At 43.9% G+C, this 22709-nt stretch overlaps 1 protein-coding gene and 1 long non-coding RNA gene across 2 annotated transcripts in view; one reads left to right on the top strand and one right to left on the bottom strand.

Annotated features, from left to right (window-relative positions):
* Nucleotides 1–22709, top strand: part of LOC138487770 (indolethylamine N-methyltransferase-like) — a 450938-nt gene that overhangs the window by 272084 nt on the left and 156145 nt on the right. The gene's annotated exons all lie outside the window — the stretch shown is intronic.
* LOC138487772 (uncharacterized) overlaps nt 10193–22709 on the bottom strand; it is a 238773-nt gene continuing 226256 nt past the window's right edge. The window contains exons 2-5 of the long non-coding RNA XR_011274543.1: nt 11408–11512; nt 10873–10948; nt 10559–10674; nt 10193–10285 (exon numbers count right to left, since the gene is read on the bottom strand). This is a non-coding gene — a long non-coding RNA (uncharacterized lncRNA). The remainder of the gene's footprint in view (nt 10286–10558; nt 10675–10872; nt 10949–11407; nt 11513–22709) is intronic.

The following is a 22709-nucleotide window of genomic DNA, read 5'->3' on the forward strand; positions in this document are numbered from 1 at the left end:
TGAGACAGGTAGCAGAAATTTTGATTTACTAGGGCGTCTACACACAGATCTATTTTTCCAGGAGAAACTTATGGTGAGTGGTGTTGATCTGAAAATTAAACTCTCTCGAAATAAAGACGCCTTCTATCTTAACAGTGATGATGCAGAAGCCTACAAGCTGGTAATAGTATCAGCGAGTTTATTCATTAAAAGGGTCATTGTGTCACCTACGGTCAGACTCACTCATGCTGATGCTCTACAAGTATCAAACTTGAAATACCCTGTGGGGAGGACATCCTTGAAAATCTTCAGTGTACCAGCGGGCAGTCTGGTCGCCAGTCAGGATAACTTATTCCTGTGACAATTACCTAAAATAATCATTGTTGGTTTTGTGGATTAGACTGCTTTTTAATTTTATACATTACAACATTAACTACACTGCTCTTTTTAAGGACGTGTTCGTCATACCTGTCAAGGCCTACAGGCACAGTTTTCAACACAAAAATAGGATTAGGGAGTATCTGGGGCTAGTTTGCATCAGCGACAAGCACATGCATGATAAAGGCTTTTTGATACCTTGTGACGACTACAACGGTGGTTACACCCTGTTGGCTTTGATGTGAGACCCGATAATACATCATCAGGCCATTATATTCTGATTAGGAATGGTAATTTACGCATCGAGGTCCAATTTGCTGCAACTTTACCAAACACTGTGAATCTTATTATTATGGCTCTATTTGACTCGGTCATAGAACTCAACAATCAGCCTCAGGTGTTGTACGATATGTAATGGATACCTACCAGATCATGCATTTCCTGTGCAAAGACAAACATGCTATGAAAACATTCCAGGGCATGTATTCATGTGATAACATTCCAAGGGATATATCTGGTGAGTGGACCTTCAGCCTTGTGGTGAGCACAGACCCCCAGCATCAAGAAGGCACACATTGGATAGCTATGTTTATAGACAATGGTGCAATAACTGTTTTTGATAGTCTGGGGTACTTTCCAAGCTACCCTATACATGGCGCCGCTCTATTGGACTATGTTAAACATATAGCACCCGTATTACATTATAGCTCAGGTGCAGCATTCTGAACCCGTGACATGCGAGCAACACGCTTGTTACTTTGTATCTAAAATGTCTGAGAAGCAGTCGTTGCGGGGCGTTATGCAAACCTATTCTCTTGATCTCAGACAAAATGATCGGATGATGGCTGATTTTGTGAACAAGAGAAAATATCACAGACCCCCTGTAAATGTAGTTAGCTTTTTTCAGAAATGTATTCTTGTTACTAAACAGTAGAGATGTGTACATGTCTAATAAAAAAACATATTGTGATTTTAAACAATTGTCTCCTTCTTACTTGTAATGTTTAATTAATATTTTAAAAAACAAAATGCTGTGCTAGACATGAATGAAAGGATTAGATGCAAAAGGCTTGATTGGTATAAAAAATCAGTGTATTTTAAGACAAACAGAGCCTTTGTTTATACAGCTTGAAGGGGGTATACATATAAAAATATTTACATTAATTGTTTAATACGATTGGAGGGTTATACTCATAAAACATTTACATAACCACATATTTTTCTTACAAGCAGAGCGTTTGTTCAATCATCCTGGTGGGTTATACTTATAAAAAACATTTACATAAGCCCATATACATATATACATATTACAATGGTTAAACATGATACTTAAAATTAAAAAAAACACACACCGTTACATACTAAACCAGGCCGAGCGCTAGGGTTTCTTTTTCTTTTTTCTTTTCTTTAAGGCAATATCTAGGTAATCAACATCATCTGACGGGGGTTTAACATCAGAGTCTTTCAATGTCTCGAGCAGTTCCCGATGAGCCATATTTCCCACTAAAGTAGCAGGGATGTTTAAATCCGCAGCGGATTTCATGACCAGATCCCATCCTCGAGGTCTTTTGTGTCTTCCAAAGGCCTGAGGATTGGTAATGCTGTAAACTAAATCAGGGACATTTGCACCTTTGACACTCCCCCTTTATATACAAACTCCCCCTTTTCATTCCAGGGTACCACCCCCTTGTCACCGGTCCTCTTGTTCAACAACAGTTTTACAATAGCGGGGATTAATGGTGTTCAGGATTTCTGCCACCAGGCGATCAGAAACGAGGGGTCCGGGGTTTGTGTTGCCGAGACTTGTGGGCTCTTCAGGGGGTATGTACAATCTTAGTTTATTCTACTCATTTTCGGTTTGTCTAAAGTGTGTTAAGTATTTTTGGAGAAAAGATGAATAGAGGGTAACCTTGTGGTAGTCTGTTAAATCATGATAACGCAGATCCTCTTCAGAATCGAACCGCTGGCTGGCTGATTTTCGAATATCAGGTTCTTCACATATTTGGGTGCTTAGTCCATCCATCTGATGTTTGTCAACTAGATACATCTTCTGACTGTGCTCCATTAACCGGCCCCTAGAAGTCAGAGGCACTTCAAGGCCTAGTAGTGAGCCTATGAAACTGCCGGACTGCTTTAAAAGTTTTCTTTTAGCTTTTAGGGAGGCCCTCTTGTTAACCAGTTTCTTGAGGATGTGCTTTTTCTTTTTTAAGGCTCCTAACTGGTGGCTGGATAGTGGAATGTTCCCCCTTACTGTATTGAAGGCAATCTCAGCGTTAGCCGATACTAAATCATCAGAAGCTGAGCACAGAATGGCCTTGAGTTGCTGTGGTGGTACCGTTACTAGCATTTTCTGGAGAGCATAGTTCCTACGTATACGTGCCGTCATGATGGTCAGTCTCGGTTACTAATGACAGAAGCTTTTCTCCTCATCAGGTTTTTCTAGAGGCATTTTGTATATAAACAGCAGGTAAATCAGGATAGAAAAGACCTGTGCGCAGTCTGTAGTCATTTAAGGTGTTTGTTTTTAAATCCACCATAAGCAACCATAAGGTTTCCGGGTAGCGTCTTCAAAGGCCTCCATGAAAAACCGTTTGTTACCCGGATACATCTGTCTCGCTAAAACAGAGTTGTTGTTTATCTCTGTGGTTCTGTCATGATGCCTACCCCCGGGCATCAGGACCAAGGCCCTCAGCTCCGGGAGCAGGCATCCAGACATTTGTTTAAACCTCAGCAGCCCCAGCTAGAGGAAGTCTGGGTTCAGTCCTGGCGCCTTAGGCGCCAGGCTCATCATAGAAATCAGTCCTGGCGCCATAGGCACCAGGCTCATAGACTTTACTTACCTGATGCAGACCATGCTGCAAAAGAGTCCAAGCCTACATGAGGCCTGGATGGGACTATTTTGTTACAGGCACTATTTTTTACTCGGCCGTGGCTCTAGGGAACTTCTTACCTGGAACTACTTTGGAGGCTATTTAAACCGCACCCGAACAGCAGCACATGCTTTGCGTTATTCTGCATCCAGCAGCATGACGCTCACCATGCCTGCAGCCAGCATCCAGTCTTCTACCACGCCCGCGCGCCTGCAGCCAGCATCCATTCTTCTGCCACGCCCGCCTCGATCCGGAGCTCCTAGAATAAAGAAGAAGAAAAGGACAAGGTTAGAAAACGAACTTATTTCAAATTCCTCACCTAATTCCGGAACCATTTCATCTCCGGACCTGGAAAGTACATCAGTCCTGCACGCGTCGCTTCGCCAGCTCCAGCACGGCGCCATACTCACCAGTTCTCACAACATCTTTCAATCGGGCACTGTCTCCATCATTTCTTCGCCGTAATCCGGCACCTAGGGGACACAAGAAAAAACAAGGTGAGCCAAGGGAATCAACAAATACAACCTCTTACCACCATAGACTTACCACCGGCGGTATTATTCCATAACTCTCCACATTTTCATATGCCGCATCTGTAAAGAGGGAGAAAAACAACACGTTAACGCATGCAATAGTTACCGGACAGCGTTGGGTAACACAGACTCTTACCTGAACGCCAGCAGCAGCTACGAGACCTTCTTCTCACGAACTCAGTTGCAACTTAAGGAAGGAAGGGGACAAGAGTGAACATCGGGCACATTGAACTCTTTGAACTTGATACTTACCAATCCCGCCAGGGACTTCAGAGTCAATACTTACCGGAACTCTCGCAACGCCTTCAAACCAGTGAAGTAACTGGTATCTACGCGCCCCTGCAAGACATGCAGGATGGAGAGCTCATCTTTTACAAACATAAGGTGAGGTTACTAAGGGGATATCAGAGGTGATTAGTGGGGGAGAGCGAGAACAGTTGGGAGGCCATCACTAAAACCCACAGGTGGTTAATCCCTGTCTCCACTTGCAGGAAAATACTTCTTCGGGTCCAGCAGACAAGACTAGGCGGGCCAGTCCAGACAGTCATCTCTGCACTACGCATCACGTTGAAGGAGACCGCAGCTGTCTGGGTCTCATCGACAACCCTGTGGGGTCCAGGTGAGCGTAACAGGTTCTTAAATAGAACGATATAGCTGGCATTTAGTGTTACTGACCGTTTGCCCTTGTAGAATAAATTCTGAACAATGTAGCAGATACTAAGGTTATGTTGATGCCAATACTGTATAAAAGCTTTTTCCAATTCGGAGCTATGCCCACCCTCCATCATGAGATCATCACGATAATCATATTAACAAGGTTTGGTGGTAGCAAATGGTCGTCATTCAGAGAATCTGGTAAGCCCTGCACAAACTTCAGGTGTGGTATTTTAGTGGATAGCTCATTTTACATGGGTTGCCAGCAAGCGTAACACCAAATGACATTATTAGTTGTGGCAGACATTACTGTGTGGGCATTTTCTAGGAGCTGTTTAATAAAATCGCTTTTACTGCAGCTGGAAGGACCCGCTAACACGCATTAAAAAGGGTGTTGAAATCCGGTGTCCATATTACGCGATGCTTCCTTTTCAGTAGCCATAGGGTAATGTCTTGTAGTTGTTTCTGAGCACCCGTTTATAAAACATTACCATCAAAGTCTTCTGCAGTGTCTGTGTCCGAATTTCACAGCACTTTTTCTCACACACTATGGACGGCTGCTGCACCACAATAGTCTTGGTAGTGTTTTTTTAAGTGTACTGCTGTACTAACTCTTTCAGACTGTCAAAATTGATTTTCATGCTGTTGCTGATGTTCAAAGTGATGCTTTTTACTTTCATGAAGATCGCACCTGTGGATGTCCGATACAAATTGGTTTTGGGCCCTACAGAAACAAACTATATAATGTGCTCACCCGGCACTAATTTGCTTGTTAGATTACCCAGATATTCACCCAGTGGGGGATTCTCCTCTGCAAGGGCACTAACAAAAATGACAGAATCAGTGTTGTGGTACAAACACTGCTCTTGGAGAGTGTCCATGAGTGTATACAGTTCCAAACGGCATGAGCGGTTATGAAACATGCAATAAATATATTTATATTGTTGGAACCCACTGGGTACTCCTCAGCATACCTCGAGCAGAGGCACACCGTTTCCTCATCTATGAACTGCAGGCTTGAAATGTCATTACCCAGGTCAAAAAGATAGGCTGTCAGTGCATCAGGATCGGTTATAATGGTTGTGGTTGGTAAATTTGTTCTCTGAGCAAACTTCCCCCATAATTAATTTAAACATAACTTTGCTAGTTGACGTCTGGATGGGTTATTCTCAATGAATTCTGGTCTTAAACGGATACCCTGATACTTGTATTACTCATCTATGTACTTCTGGAGAGAAGCAGGGTCGTCGCAACCCTTGGGGTATCCTGAAGATTCTTGTTTAATTTGCAGGAACCTACGAATGTACTCAAAGAAGAGCGCTACCATGATGTTATCAAAATGCCATATATCCTTAATCTTGCCCAGACGGTACCCTATCTGCACTTCGAACTTTTGGGTACACCAGGTACCCGTAATGGAGTGTTCCTCATCGATGGTTGTGCTTTTTGCAGTCAATTTTGACTCTGCACATGCCACACATAAAAGCAACATGAGTTTACCAGAAATCCTCAGAGGGAGCACTGGGAAATAAAGTTTCTTAGGTGGTTACACATGGCATTTGATCAGGCCAAAATATTTCTTAATATCTCCATCATTTTCATAGATGATACGGGGATGCCCTAAAGGGTAGAGTTTTGAATAGTGGACAAATCGATAGGGGCTGGTAAGATCGTAGTAGTGTATCTTCTCACCAGGGGCTGTTTCGTGATAGAGCTTGATGGCATTAGTCCTACCTCCAAAAAGAGTGTCTAGGGGTTCTGGTAAATTCTTCTGTTTAAGGAAAATCTTTAATTCAGCATTGTATTTCACAATTTCTAACCATTCATGCTCCCTAAGCGTAATAATGCGCAGACCCCGGGTCTCAAGAAAATTCGTTTTTAAAAGGGTTCTTCGATATAGGTGATCATAAGTACATGCCGTCAAGGTGTTATAATCATCTTTCTTATAGCATTGTGGGCACCCGTGAAAAAAACACCTATTAAACGCATAGGCCTGTTGTTCCCCATTTAAAGAAGCATAGCCATCTAGAAAATAGGGGCCAATCTTTTTCTCACCTCCCCACAGGGCATGCTCTATAGGACTCTTGACCTGCTCAGACATAAACCTTAACCACTGGATGGAGGGTGTAGAGAAGCGTCTTTGTTTCCTGTGGTACATGTCTGGGGGTATGAGGGCTATTGTTTCAGACTTTAGAAAAAGCTGTTTTTATATATCCATACACATGCTACCCAGTGTGATAAATGTAAAGGGATCTACATAGGTAACACATTTTATCATCATCTCAGGGTTGTCAGCGTCCTCCAGAACGTGCACCTTTCGGGTCAGGTCGATGATTCCGTCTCAAACTGTTACAAGTGGTTCTCAAAATATTTACATCTTCACAGCAATAGGTTTTTAGCTCTCTCTTAAAATCAAAAAACTGTGTTCTGGCCTCGGTATACCATTTAAGAAATGCCTCCTTATCATACTAAATTATGAATTCTGAACCATAACACTCAGCAGGGGGGATGGGGCCCAAATAATTCTGATTCTGTACTGTGTTAAAGAAATGTGGGAAATAATCTTTGGACTCCGGGAAACCAAAAGCCTTAGGCAGTTTGTTTAACTTCATGGGTAGAAAATTCAAACTGTTGATAAAGCGAATTTTAAGGTCTGGTACCTCGAGGAGCTTCAGCTTTGCACCCTGAGTTATCAGCTTGACAGCGACTCTCTCTTTAATCAATTGCTGTATTATGAGGAAACCATCGTATCCCTGACTGTTGTGAGCCAAAAAGCTATACCCCTGGAATTTCTTAGCCAACAATGTCGTGATAAATCAGCTGACGCAGTTAGGACCATCGAATTCCCAATTGTCGTCACTAGTGAGATGTTTGGCATATATATATATACATATATATTTGGGGATGTGTATACCTGTCTCCTGCATACACTCCATGTCAAAGACTCTGGGCCTCATTACGAGTCCGGCGGTAGCCATGCCGGAAAAACTGGCAGGCTGCCGCCAGACCCGTAATACCATTCCACCTCTGTGATTGTCGGAGTCTCGGGTAGCCCCCGTCCGTGGTCCTCCAGTTGTGGCGAGATCACCTCACCCCATGCGTTCTCACCGATCCCCAATACGACTCCATGGGGATGGGGACCATGGAACACTGGTTCCGTATATGACTCCCGTCTGCAGGACTCGGAATCAGCCGGTCCGGAAACAACGATGGCGGCGGATTTACCGATGCTGTTGTTTCCAAACCGGCTGACTTGTAATGAGGCCCTATGTATTTCTCGGTCTTGGCTACTTCTTTTGGTGGCGTGAGACAAGTTCCACATCACATCAGGGACAGATCCTCTACTTACAATTATGTTTGACCTTTATAAAACAGAAGCAGGACCTGCAGTCTGCTTTAAGATGACATTCGGCTATACCTTGAGATGCTTTTTCAATGTGTTGTTGAAGACATTCTTCGGACCTGGCAAATGGTTTACACTTGGAACATTTGAAGACTGATTCACTGATCACCACGCACCCGTCTCCCTGACACATGTTGCAGTGTAAGTGGCACCTGTGAGCCACCTTATTGCTGTATATGTGACAATAATGAGGGCATACATTTTGAGCCCCTAGGAAGCCCTGAAGATTTAAAATCCGAAAATAGTGTTGATTATGTGTAAAATATGTATATGTTCTTATTAACACTGTCATCTGCCGGGAAGTATTTTCAAAGCCTGTCCTCATACAGAATTTTGATAGGGACTCCGAGGTAGTCTTCAAATAAATGCAATTTGTTAAAACCAACCATAATATCCGGGGGTATAACCAGAACGTTGTGAATCTCCATAGATTTTGCCTGGATGTAGCCGTCCGTAACCATTCTAGCCTCAAGCAGACCTATAATGCTTGCAGCCATACATATGTTCAAGGACCCATAGTTAAAATCCAAGAGCCATTGTTTCTTCTTAGCCACAACCATGCTGTAAAGTGTTTTCTTCAGGGGTCTGTACATACCGCCCTCTCAACGCCCTCTCAACACCAGACAACCACAGACAATAATCTCAACAGTTCTTTTACGGCGAGTTCTGACTTACTTTGTAGAAGTTTTTCTATGTTTTCTAGAAACTTCAAAACATCAAAGGTCTGATGAAATGAACCCCTGGTGAAAAGAGGCCTGTTTAAAACCATACTGTCTAAACGCTTCTGGACAAAATCATTAGGCCTGACCATTTCAATGATCTGTGAGACAAGCCTTTCAACCGACTCGGTTATCATTAATAACTCTTGTCTGGTATATCTTAATTGATCTAAATTTACAAAGCCGAACACTTCATAGTATTCAACACTTCTAAACTTTGGTAGATCTCTCTAGTATGTTCCCACACTCTGTAAAAACACGTGTCTATTTCGGGCGGCGGTGGTATGTTTTGGGGTTGTGACTAAATCTTTCTGCGCACACTGCATGATGATTATTTTTGCTTTTCTCAAGCGTTTCAAAAACATTTTCTGCTGCCTGCAGGTTCGAAACCATTTAAAACATTGTGCCAGTAAATCTTTTACAGGTATGTGTCATTTTTTAACAGGGTTTGAGGGTTCGATTGTATCTTTCAACACTAGCATTGGTGTTTTAGCCTCTGCGCTTAAATAGGCATTGTCTGTACACAGCCCAGGGTGTACCCCTGATCATAAAGATGCTGTGTGGTCTGTAAAATCTGGCCTGGAATGTATAAGATTTTTTAACAACCACTTTCTTTTTTTAGTTTGTTTTTAAGAGTTAGGGGTCTTTTATTTTTCATAATTTTTTTAGATGGGGTGTTCACCCCGTTTTTAGATTCCTTAGTGAAAAGACATGTTTGGCCTTAGACACACGCTTACGCATAGCTGCTAAAGATATATTACCAAGACTGTGCCTCAATCTACAAGCCCAGCATCATAATCTAGAGTTGTTGCGTGTCCCTTATAAATGTTTTTCCTTTCTCAGTTTTTTAAACCTGATGGCCGGCATAATTGCTTAACAACACTAGCCCTTTTAGAATCTAGAGTATTTACAAAGCCGTTCGATGTATAAAGATTCTTAGACTTTGGGGACTTTAAGGTCTGTATATTATGCGCTGGGCAATAAATGACGGTTTTACAGTGCTGTTTGTTTACACCGTTGGGACCACGGTGGGACAGGTCAAGGGGTTTTGGGATCTAGCCTGATCCACAGATAATAGAGGCTTATACAAAATCTTGAGACTCTATTTTCAAGGGGGAGTCTGAAATAACTATGACTGTCTCTTTTATGGGTGAATCAGTGATTATTATAACAGGCTCAGAATCTACGACACTGGTGCTCGGGTGAACCCTCAGACGTTCTATATCTTCAGAATTAGTAACATCTAGCTCATGGTTGGGGATCGTTGGTGAGAATGCATGGGGTGGGATGATCTCTCCACAACTGGGGGACCACGGACGGGGGCTACCCGAGACCCCGGCTAAAAGGGTTTTGGCGCTCCCTACTCGGAGCTCGGGCCATTTATAATGTCACCCCTGAGCTGTGCCTCCTGGGTAGGTCTAACATTCACAGGGTCTACAACTGGTGTGGTATGCACAGGCATGCACGGTTCAACAGGCTGGGGTATATGTTTGTTGGGAACAGTAACAGATTGCTGGTTAGAGGTAACTAGAATATTTACAAGCTTGTGAGACCCCCGCCCCTTGTTAAGCGATAATCTACGTCTTTTATTTAAAACAGTATGTATAACCCTGGATTCCATATAACCAGTGCTGTTAGGGGTGTACAATGGTAGTGTATGCGGCTGACCTGCAGACGGCGGGGTGTGCAAAGGTGGGTTCACAGAGGTTGTTTGCACTAGAAATTCTTCCTCCGCCGCAACACAGGACCCTAAAATAAAACAAAAGAATAAGCAGTTATAATGTGGTATTACAGAAAGAAAAATAGTCTAAGCAATACTTTACAATGAAATGCTAGGGTAAGACTAGGGGGTTACAAAATCCCATAAAAATAATAAAGGGCATAGTTGAGAAAAAAATAGCCCAAACAATACTCTATAAAGAAATTAGCAGACCGATATAGGGCTTTAAAGAACCACATTGAAATATTAACGATCATCGCTGTGGAAAAAGGATTTGTTCATTAGTAGTCATACAAATTTACAATGTGTCTCCCCGCATGTTGTTTCCGCTTTAACGATGGAATAGCCGATGGCGTTGATCCTCCAGAGTGTGAATCTGATGGGGTAGCCTATGGCGTTGATCCTCCAGAGTGTGAATCTGAAATAAAATCAAAGAAAACGTTACCAACATACTCTACACCAAGAATCACCACGGTCTGCATCTGCTTTAAAATGCATAATCATATTTTACACAAAAGACGCAAGTCTTGGAAAACAACCTGTACCAAAAAACCAACATGCAGGTTTTACAGGGTCAACTTTTAACTAGCACATATAGGGTGACACACGCCATTACCGGCTACAATGACAGATGCCTCTCTCCCAGTCTCAGAAGGCCCAGCATCAATCTGTTGAGTATCAGCGTCATTGGTCTTGGCATAATTATAGACATCCGTCACCGCAAAAAAAACAGCATACATTATTGCAAAAGGAAAAAAATCAATATTTTTGACAAAAAATTATAAAAATAAAAATATCTAAATCTAATTACAAATATTAATTAAAAAGATATACCAAATATTTATTAATAACACATATTATTTACCAATATTCAATTATTAAAACGAATGCCAAATATAAATAGGAAATATTAATAACTATTACATTATTAAACATCTATACCAAATAGTAATAACAAATATTAATAGAAAATACTAAATTATAAAACATTAATACCAACTATTAATACCAAATATGAATACCAAATATGTATAACACATATTAAATTATTAAAAATGTATATCAGATATTAACAACATATATTAACTAATTAATAATTATTATTAAAGATTAATACGGTTATTAAATTAATAACTATTAAAAATACACACCAAAAGTCTCAACATTAATTCCATTTTCGTTCAAGATTGCTGTACGGGTTTTGGAATTTGGACAGACGGCCTCCAGACGTGCTGTCCATGTAGCATATTCCTCGGCTAGAAAAATTGAAACAATAATAAACCTCTGACCCCACAGACTGCCAATGATCAATACCAGGGGCAACAGACGCAGGGCCTCACCAAAAACACAACATGCAATGATGGATCCCTTATTCGCTGTTCAATGTAGTCCAGTTTGATGGGTTACCTCACTATGAGGCTAATAGTTTTTGATCACTGTTGCTGGATAAATAATCTTTAAATGTACAATTTGCGTCACATTTTATCAAAAACCTCCTCCTTGGATCCTGTTGAAGCAGTGTCACAAAAGGCATGAATACCCATTTACATCTGGGAACCCTGGGGGCCAGCTTGCTGAGTTACTTCACTATGAGGCTAAAAGTTTTGGACCCATGTTGCTGAATAAACATAGTCCACGCATCACATTTTATTCAAGGACCTTATCCCTGGGTGCTGTTCAAACAGAGTCACAAAAGGAATGACTTCCCATTTTGCAACTGTGGGCCGCTTTTTCCGTTGGTGCCTTGGACATTTTTATGCCCCAGACTGGCCCTGACGCTGTGGCTAGTAGTTTTACCAGTGTTGCTAGATAAATAATCTTTTAAAATGTACAATCTGTATTACATTTTATCAAGCACCTTATACTTGGGTGCTGTTCAAACAGTGTCACAAAAGGCCTGCATAGTTATTTGCAGCTGGGGACCATAAGGGCCAGCTTGCTGAGTTACTTCACTTTGGACCCGTGTTTCTGAATAAATATTCTTTTAAAATGTACAAGCTGCATCACATTTTTATCGAAAACCTCATCCTTGGGGCCAGTTCAAACAGTGTCACAAAAGAAAGGAATTGTCCTTTTTGCAAGTGTGGGACATCACTGATGACATCAAATGTGCATTTACCTTTCATGAAAAGTCTGTACAAGGGATTGTTATTGTAATGTTAATAAAAAAAGTGTCAAGGATCATTGGAATAAATATCAAGTGCTAATTAGTGCATTAAGCAATGCATTGATATAAATAGCATTCTATTATGAAGTTCCATCCAGTATACTAAGGTACTCATGTAGAAACATAGGCATTGTGTGCAGCATACATGATGGAGGTGCAATATTTATAAGCTTGCCATTTTGAATAGTGAAATGATAACTGTTTTCTTATTAGCGTTTTGCGTACTGTGAAACATGTGATAAGTAGGTAAAAAAAAACACTTACTACATACTTGCATTATTATAGACAAAACACAAAGAGAAAAGAACACATACAAATATGGGTATATAAAGGAAAGTGAAGTAAGTAAAAAATGCAGAAGTAGTAGCGGAAACAATTCATAACCTAACTGATTATTTGGAGAATTTGGCGCGACCGGTTCAGCGCAGAAGCCGGTTTGGCGCGGCATGGCGCGACAGCCCGCGCCGAATTGGCCGCACATAAATGTCCTGCGAGTTCTTCATGCAGGCACCACAGCCACGCAGAGTACACAGCCGGGCCCCCAAAGGTGGGGGCCATGCTGCTCGGAGCAGTGTGCTCCGAGCAGCACAGCCCCCACCCTCGTGAGCCCGGCAGATCAATTCTGCTCTGTGCGCCGCACCCCAGTGCACATCGCCTGCTGTTTAGGGAAACGTTCAATGCAGTGCACTGAAAGTGCGAGTTTCAACTTCATCCCACACTATTTTAAAATGAAACCGCTCTAGAACAGTTTCATTTTAAAATAGTGTGGGGTGAAGTTGAAACTCGTATTTTCAGTGCACTGCACTGAACGTTTCCCTAAACATCAGGCGATGTGCACTGGTGTGCGGCGCGCCAAAACATCCCGTCGCCGAACCAGCGATGCCGAAACGGGGTGTACCGATGGGGCATGAGCGGCTGGGGGGAACAGGAGACAGACACGGGGCATGAGCAGGGGGGGCAACAGGAGAGGGACACGGGGCATGAGCGGGTGGGGGGAACAGGAAACAGACATGGGGCATGAGCAGGGGGGGCAACAGGAGAGAGACACGGGGCATGAGCCGGGGGTGGGGCGAACAACAGAGTGACACGAGTCATGAGCGGGGGGTGGGGTGAACAGGAGACAGACACGGGGCATGAGCGGGGGTGGAGGGAACAACAGAGACATACACGGGGCATGAGCGGGGGGTAGGGGGAACAGGAGACAGACATGGGGCATGAGCAGGGGTGGGCGGGAGGGGTAGACACACAGGGCATGGGCGGGGGGTGAGCGGGAGGGGTAGACACACGGGGCATGAGCGGGGGCTGGGCGGGTGGGGTAGACACACGGGGCATGAGCGGGGGGTGGGTGGGAGTTGGGCATGAGCAGGGGTGGGGGGGAGGGGAGAGACACACGGGGCATGAGCGGGGGGGTGGGGGGAGGGAAAGACACACGGGGCATGAGCGGAGGATGGCGGGAGGGAGAGACACATGGGGCATGAGCGGGGGGTGGGCGGGAGGGAGAGACACATGGGGCATGAGCGGGGGGTGGGTGGGAGGGGAGAGACACACGGGGCATGAGCGGGGGGTGGGCGGGAGGGGAGAGACACACGGGGCATGAGCGGGGGTGGGAGGGAGGGGAGAGACACACGAGGCATGAGCGGGGGGTGGGCGGACACACAGGGCATGAGCGGGGGTGGGCGGGAGAGACACACGGGTAATGAGCGGGGGGTGGGCGGGAGGGAGAGACACACAGGGCATGAGCGGGGGGTGGACGGGAGGAAGAGACACACGGGGCATGAGCGGGGGTGGGCGGGAGTAAGTGACACACGGGGCATGAGCAGGGGGTGGGTGGGGGGGAGAGACACACGGGGCATGAGCGGGGGGTGGGCCGGAGGGAGAGACACACGGGGCATGAGCAGGGGGTGGGCGGGAGGGGGAGACACACAGGGCATGAGCGGGGGGTGGGCGGGAGGGGGAGACACACGGGGCAGGGGCATGAGCGGGGGGTGGGCGGGAGGGGTAGACACACGGGGCATGAGCGGGGCATGAGCAGGGGGTGGGCAGGAGGGGTAGACACACAGGGCATGAGCGGGGGTAGGCGGGAGGGTTAGACACACGGGGCATGAGCGGGGGGTGGGCAGGAGGGGTAGACACACGGGGCATGAGCGGGGGTGGGCGGGAGGGGGAGACACACGGGGCATGAGCGGGGGGTGGGCGGGAGGGAGAGACACACGGGACAAGAGCGGAGGGTGGGCGGGAGGGAGAGACACACGGGGCTTGCGCGGTCGGTTGGCGGGTTGAGAGAGACACACAGGGCATGAGCTGTCGAGACACACGGGGCATGAGCGGGGGGTGGGCGGGAGGGTTGGGCATTAGCGGGGGATGGGCGAGAGGGATGAGCGGGGGGTAGGCAGGAGGGGTGGGCATGAGCTGGAGGTGTAGACACACGGGGCATGAGCGGGGTGTGGGCGGGAGGGGTGGGCATGAGCGGGGGGTGGGCGTTAGGGGTGGGCATGAGCGGAGGGTGGGTGCTTGGGCTAGACACATGGGGCATGAGCGGGGGGTGGGCGGGAGGGGTGGGCATGAGCGGGGGGTGGGAGGGAAGGGCATGAGCGGGGGTGGGAGGGAGGGGCATGAGCAGGGGGTGGGCACGGGAGGGGTAGACACACGGGGCATGAGCGGGGGGTGGACGGGAGGGGTAGACACACAGGGCATGAGTGCAGGGTAGACACACGGGGCATGAGTGGGGGGTGGGCGGGAGGGGTAGACACACAGGGCATGAGTGGGGGTGGGCGGGAGGGGTAGACACACGGGGCATGAGCGGGGGATGGACGGGATGTGTAGGCACACGGGGCATGAGCGGGGGGTGGGCGGGAGGGGTAGACACACGGGGCATGAGCGGGGGGTGGGCGGGAGGGAGAGAGACACATGGGGCATGAGCGGGGGGTGGGTGGGAGGGAGAGAAACACGGGGCATGAGCGGGGGGTGGGCGGGAGGGAGAGAGAGACACACGGGGCATGAGCGGGGGGTGGGCGGGAGGGGAGAGACGCACGGGACATGAGCAGGGGTGGGCGGGAGGGGAGAAACACACGGGGCATGAGCGGGGGGTAGGCGGGAGGGGAGAGACATACGGGGCATGAGCGGGGGGTGGGCGGGAGGGGAGAGACACACGGGGCATGAGCGGGGGATTGGCGGGAGGGGAGAGACACACGGGGCATGAGCGGTGGAGGGGAGTGACACACGGGGCATGAGCGGGGGTGGGGGGAGGGGAGAGAGACACACGGGTCATCTTTGATGTCCTGGGTGTTAGTATTAGCAGTGCACGGTAGTGGCGCGAGTTATGGTTGCTTAGCTTACCATAACTGGCGAATTTCAAGGGTTTTTCGGTTTTACTTGGAACCATAACGTCCCTTTAAGAAAGTTTTTTCACTGAATTTCATAGGTTTTTAGTAGCAAAGCTTAACAATAGTAACTTTGACTTTATGTACATGTAATATGGAACATACTGAACCACCTCTACTGAATGTGATGTCTGCAAACTTTTTTGATGTCCGTGGACATGTTCGGACAACAGTACCACTATCTAAAAAGTCTGGGGGGGGTATGTTTAATTGTTATATTACAACATGATAACATTAAAAAAATTCACAAAGTAGTACACATACATATTATATGTAGTAATACATAAGAAATGTAACCCATATATGTACCACACTAACCATTAATTTAAATACAATATGTTCTAAAATGGAATATACCAAGAGAAGATAAATTGGCTTCCAACATAATTACCTCACAGACACTCCACAACTAAGACCAAGACCAGACCTACAGAGTACTCAGAACATATCTTACCTGAAATAGTAAGTGTACATCATTTTACTCATATCTTTATAAACTTTCTGTATTAGATTAAAAAAAAATATTATATATTTTGTTTTTTTCTCACAGAAATGTCTAGTACTCTGGAATGGCTAGAGGAGCACTTCCCACATGATGAAATGTCAGAAAATAGTGAAGCTAATGGTACACACTTTACAATATAAACCATTTAATTGTTATTATTTTATATATATTTATCATATATATATTTCTTTTTGTACAGAGCATACCAAAATAGAAAATATCTCTGATGAAACTGTTATGGAAAACACACTTGACAGCTTAAAAGAAAAAATGGATTTATTATTGAGCAATTTTAATAATTTGAAAACTTTTGTTGAGGATCATTTTAAAACAAAAACCTCATACCATTGTCCCACATGTACTTGTCCCCCCTCACCATATCCCAGTCAATTATCCCCAAACCCTCTCCATAATCCAAAACGTTTTGATGAGACTTCCATCCCTTCTTCACCTAATACCAATCATGTTGAAACCACTAATTCTCCTGTTTTTGTTTCTGTTTCTGCCTCACCTTCTCTGTCATAAATTATTAATATATGTGAAATAAAGTTCAATTTTTATATTGTGTTGTAATTAGTTCCCATTTTTTATTTTTTAAAAAACAATGTAGATGTCCGCGGACAGCACAGGTGTTCTGAAATGTTCGTAAATAAACGAAAATGGAGGTGTCCTGAAGAACACTATACCTGTCCATACTGTTCGCTAGCAAGTTGAAACTGTTCTAAGAACCCAATTGGTGTCCTGAAATGTTCATAATTAAACGAAAATGGAGGTGTCCTAAAGAACACTATACCTGTCCGTACTGTTCGCTAGCAAGTTGAAACTGTTCTAAGAACCCAATTGGTGTCCTGAAATGTCGTAATTAAACGAAAATGGAGGTGTCCTAAAGAACACTATACCTGTCCGTAATGTTCGCTAGCAAGTTAAACTGTTCTAGAACACATGCGATGTCCAGAAATGTTTGTTTGATGTGTGACGCACTTTTAATTAATTCAGGACCGAACACTGTCCGTAGAACATCAACGCACATGCGCAAACCAATGTCCGTGCATTTGGTGTCCTGCGGACAGGAGCTTCCTTCGCGGACATGTTCGCGAAGGGATCATGTGACCGCACCAATGCTAATCGCGTGTTCTGAATGCGGACACTGTTTGTGTCCCTGAACAAATTAAAAGTACATTTTCGAGTAATCCACAATATTTTTCCATAAAAACTCATCATGGCACAAGTCCCACATAGTAATCCTGAGTTTCTACATATCTTTTGAAACTTTTCGAACCCTTTTTTGTGTTCGATCTGTCCGCGGACAGTGCGCATGTCCGCGAATCTCGTACAAGCACACCTATAAAAGACCACGCCCTAGAGCTTATTCTCATTATGTTTCTGGCTATTCTTTAGAGCACAGCTATTTCTCGTGCAACCTGCTGATTACAGCATCGAGATGGCATCCCTGGCTGCAGAACTGCCACCTGGTGCTGCACCTGCTTCAGCACCACCCCCACCCCCTCCACCACCACCACCTTCCCAAGGGCCTGAAGAGGGGAACAGGAGTGAGGATGCAGAGGAGGAAGAAGAGGATGACGAGAATGAGGTAGAGGAAATCTCTAGTACCCGCACTAGACGTGAGTGTTGGGTGTGGCGGTTATTTTCCATTTATGGGAATGGTCCTAAGGCTCGTGCGAACCGTGTTATCTGCAATGAGTGCAAAATTATACTCAGTCGCGGGAAGCACGGTTCGTACAGCTTTGGGACCACGACCATAAAGCGACACCTGAGGTCATTTCACTCTGGGGCTATTCGCAAGGTTGTACCTTGTGAAGAACGTAGTAGGTTGATTTCCTCTACTTCATCCTCCGTTTCTGATCCTGTCACCACAAGGACCACCTCTGTGGGACAGCGTCTTCCTCAAGCTGCCTCACAGGCCATACAGAATTCTGATGACCCTTACCTTTCGAGGGTCACACTTGTATGTATGTACTGTGACACAGTACTCTGCAGGGGGGAGCGACTTCTGAGTGCTTTTGAGACTATCGTCTCAGAGCACGAGAAGACCTGCTCACTACCAAAATAAAACCCACTCTACATCTTCCTCTCTCAGCTCGCCCTTTCTTATCCCTGTGGTTGGTGTCCCCCCTTTCCCCTCCTTTCCCCTCCTTTCCTAGTGTGTTGTGTCTAAAAAACCCCCCAAAAAATACAAAATTACAAAAATTAAAAAAAAATAAGGCTCTTTTCAGAGCCGCCTTTCACAGTTAAAAAATAGAAGTGGAAATAAATGAAGCAGGGCCCTTTGTATTTTTGAGAAGTCCACGGACAGTTCGCGGACATCAAAAAAATTGGGTTGGTACCCTATCATAACCATTGCAATTTTCTATGGTAGGAAGTGGTGGCTCTTAAAAGAGCCTTTGGGAGGTGTAAATACTTAACACCTACTTCAAAATAGATGCTGTAAATCTAAAAAAGGTCGTAATGCATTTTGTATATTTGTCAAAAAAATCTGATTGCCAGCATAAGTAAGATGGACTCCATCTCTGCGAAAAATGTATGTACAACGAAACATAATATTTTCATTATGAGAATAAGACATGCCAAAATCTCTTAGAAAGGCACAAACAGCCTTATTAACATTGCGCCTTGCTTTTTCCATTTGTGGACCAAATGAAGAAGGACGAAGCCACATTTGTCTCTGTGCAATCCGTAAAATATTACTTGAGAATTAGGAAACATGTCCATGACCTTCCCAAGTCCTTCCTTCATAGAAAATTGCAAAGAAATTCCAGACACATGTCCGAAACTATTCCCTCCACAATGAATTACAATTACGTCTGGATGTTGCTCTGTCTCCAAAGTAGCACAAAGAGGTAGCAAGTCCAACCACTTCATTCCACGTACTCCATGCCAGTGTACTTCCACATGTGGAAATCCAAGATCTACAGCTACTCCACAGCTTTCTGCATGCACCTTCAACCAATGTATCCATGAATCTCCCAAAATCCAAACAATCTGTTTTCTGAAACACAGTCATAGCTATCTGTTGTTCTCTCAGCAAAAAGTGTATCTGAGAAACTCTCTCCTGGCACAACAAAAAAAGGATAAGACGCTCAACAGCTCGATTCCTTCTCTTCAAAAACATGTATGTACGCAGAGAACAATTTTCTCTAACTCATGCATACACAGTCATCATTCATAAATCACAAGGTCTTACCCTAGACATAGCAATGATAGACATTGGTAACACAGTCTTTAAAGAAGGCATGAGCTACGTAGCACTGTCACGCTTACGTACACTTGACGGTCTATTTCTAATCTTGACGGTCTATTTCTAATCAACTTTGATGCAAGTAAAATAAACGCTGATATTCCTTGCATTTTAGAATACAATAGCCTTCGTTCACTATACCCCCCATCTAGAAACATATCCTATTCCACAAAAAGGAAAATGTTCTAAAAGAAAACTTAATCAAACAGAAATGCAACAGGATGTCACTGCAAATCCTCCAAAGAGAGTAAAAGAAACTAAAACTTCATCAAGTACCACAAGCAAAACAGAACCAATTAGGGAAAGTAAACCAGGTACTTCGTCAAAGAAGGAAGACAAACTAAAAAAATCACTCAGATACAGAACTACCTGGTCCATTTACACTCTCAAATATAGTTGGTGTAAGTTGCTATGCAAATGTAGCAATGAATATTCTATTTCAATTACCACCAATTGTTGACAACATTTACTTACACAGTACAGACCCATTGTGTATGCAAATGTTAGTACTTCACAGAAATGCAGCAAACAATCCTGACAACACGTATAGTGTTTATGGAATAAGACAACAATTGGACTACTGTGCTGGAATGGTGAAATTCACTATAAACTCACAGGAAGATCCACAAGAATTTCTAATGTACGTACTACAAGTACTGGAAAACAAAAACATACCTATAAATGAAATCTTCCAGATTTCATACATGTGGAAACATACATGCACTCTCTGCAACAATGTGACACAAGAAGAAATCCCCAATGAACGCTTCGTATATATATCAATATCTAATTGTGAATCCATTCCATTTCAGCAACTTGTACAAAATGCAAACCATGGTAGATTATGTTCTACCTGCAATTCAGATAATCGCTCCACGTTAGTAATACAAACACATAGTAAATACGTAATTCTAATGCTTCTACGTTACAATGCAGATGGTACCAAACACAACTGCAAGCTGACTGGATTCACACATGGTCAAACATCACTTGGTAAGAAAACCTTCACAACAATAGGTATAATCTACCACGCAGGAGCCACAACCAATTCAGGGCACTACACTGCATATATAAAAAAGAAATGTGGATGGTTTGAATGTAATGATAGTACCATTACTCTAAAGCAGAGATTACCAGCAAATCTTACAAACGCTTATTTAATGTTCTTAAAACCAAAATTTGATAACTAAACTGTACTTAAACCTCAAGTAAATTTGTAGTAAAAAATATAAACTGTTAGAATATTCCAAAAGCTATCTAACTGCCCAAAGATTCTACAACAATTAATCAGATAAATGAATACCACTAAATTAGAGCAAAAAATAGACAGTTAGAATACGCCAATTGGTATCTAACTGTCCCAAAATTTAACAATATCCAAACCGATAAATCAATACCACTAAAATATATAAATAAATAGACAGTTAGAATACGCCAATTGGTATCTAACTGTCCCAAAATTGAACAATATCCAAACAGATAAATCAATACAACTAAAATATATCAAAAAATAGACAGTTAATATATGCCTACTGGTATGTAACTGCTCCAAAATTTCATAATATTAAAACAAATAAATAATATGTTACTGCTCCAAAAAATATGCAACAACCCAATGTATAAAGCATTAGCCAGAAACAACAAATGAACACTGAAAACAAACAAACAAATAAACTGTAGCATAACAGAAAAAGGTTGTTTTTTTTTTAATCCAACATGGATTTTTTTTTCTCCCACAGACCCAATGATTTTAGCAACGAACACAGAAACTCAGCAAATTGCACAGTACTATGGTTTGTAATCTACTAAATATGAGGGTCCAAAAAAAAAAATGTTGATTATACAATGTAATAAGTCATTACAAAATACTAATACTAACATGCTATTTTCTTTTATCACAGAAATTAACAAGAAATACATGTACTCCAGTTACTAAACCAAACAGTAAGTATATTATACACTCTATGCCATGGCCACAACCATCGCAGCATATCACAACCATAATATCTTATAACTTGGTTCCTTATAAATTTGTTTTTGACCCAAAGTTATAAGCAACTATAAGTGTGATATGCTGCAGTGGTTGTGGCCAGGGCATAGAGTTTTGGGTGCATGATCAAGTGGTCATGCCCCCAACACTCTATGCCCTGGCCACAACCACCGCAGCATATCACACCCATAGAGTCAAACATTTCAACTGTAGCCTATGGAAACTTTTAATGTCCGCGGACATTACCAGTGTTCTTAGAACACTTTCAATTTGCCAGCGAACAATACAGACAGCGTCTTCAGAACACCCCCTACGAACATTTCAGGACAACGCGAGAGTTCGTAGAACACTTTCAACTTGCCATCGAACAATACGGACAGCGTCTTCAGGACACCCCCTATGAACATTTCAGGACACCGCGAGAGTTCTTAGAACACTTTCAACTCAACAACGAACAATACGGACAGGGTCCTCAGGACACCCCCTACGAACATTTCAGGACAACGCGTGTGTTCTTAGAACACACCCCCATTTTGTTTGTGTGCGAACATTTCAGGACAACGGGAGAGTTCTTAGAACACTTTCAACTTGACAACGCAAAATACGGACAGCGTCCTCAGAACACCCCCATTTTGTTTATTTGCGAACATTTCAGGACATCCCCGAGTGTTCTTAGGACACTTTCAACTTGCCATCGAAAAATACGGACAGCGTCTTCAGGACAACCCCTACGAACATTTCAGGACACCACGAGAGTTCTTAGAACACTTTCAACTCGACAACGAACAATACGGACAGCGTCCTCTGGACACCCCCTACTAACATTTCAGGACAACGCGTGTGTTCTTAGAACACACCCCCATTTTGTTTATGTGCGAACATTTCAGGGCAACGCGAGAGTTCTTAGAACACTTTCAACTTGACAACGAACAATACGGACAGCGTCCTCAGATCACCCCCATTTTGTTTATTTGCGAACATTTCAGGACACCCCGAGTGTTCTTAGAACACTTTCAACTTGCCAACGAACAATACGGACAGCGTCTTCAGGACACCCCCTGCGAACATTTCAGGACACCACAAGAGTTCTTAGAACACTTTCAACTCGACAACAAACAATACGGACAGCGTCCTCAGGACACCCCCTACGAGCAT

The sequence above is a fragment of the Ambystoma mexicanum genome, chromosome 9 (assembly GCF_040938575.1).
Source record: "Ambystoma mexicanum isolate Mex_15411 chromosome 9, UKY_AmexF1_1, whole genome shotgun sequence".
In the NCBI taxonomy this organism is placed as follows: Eukaryota; Metazoa; Chordata; class Amphibia; order Caudata; family Ambystomatidae; genus Ambystoma; species Ambystoma mexicanum.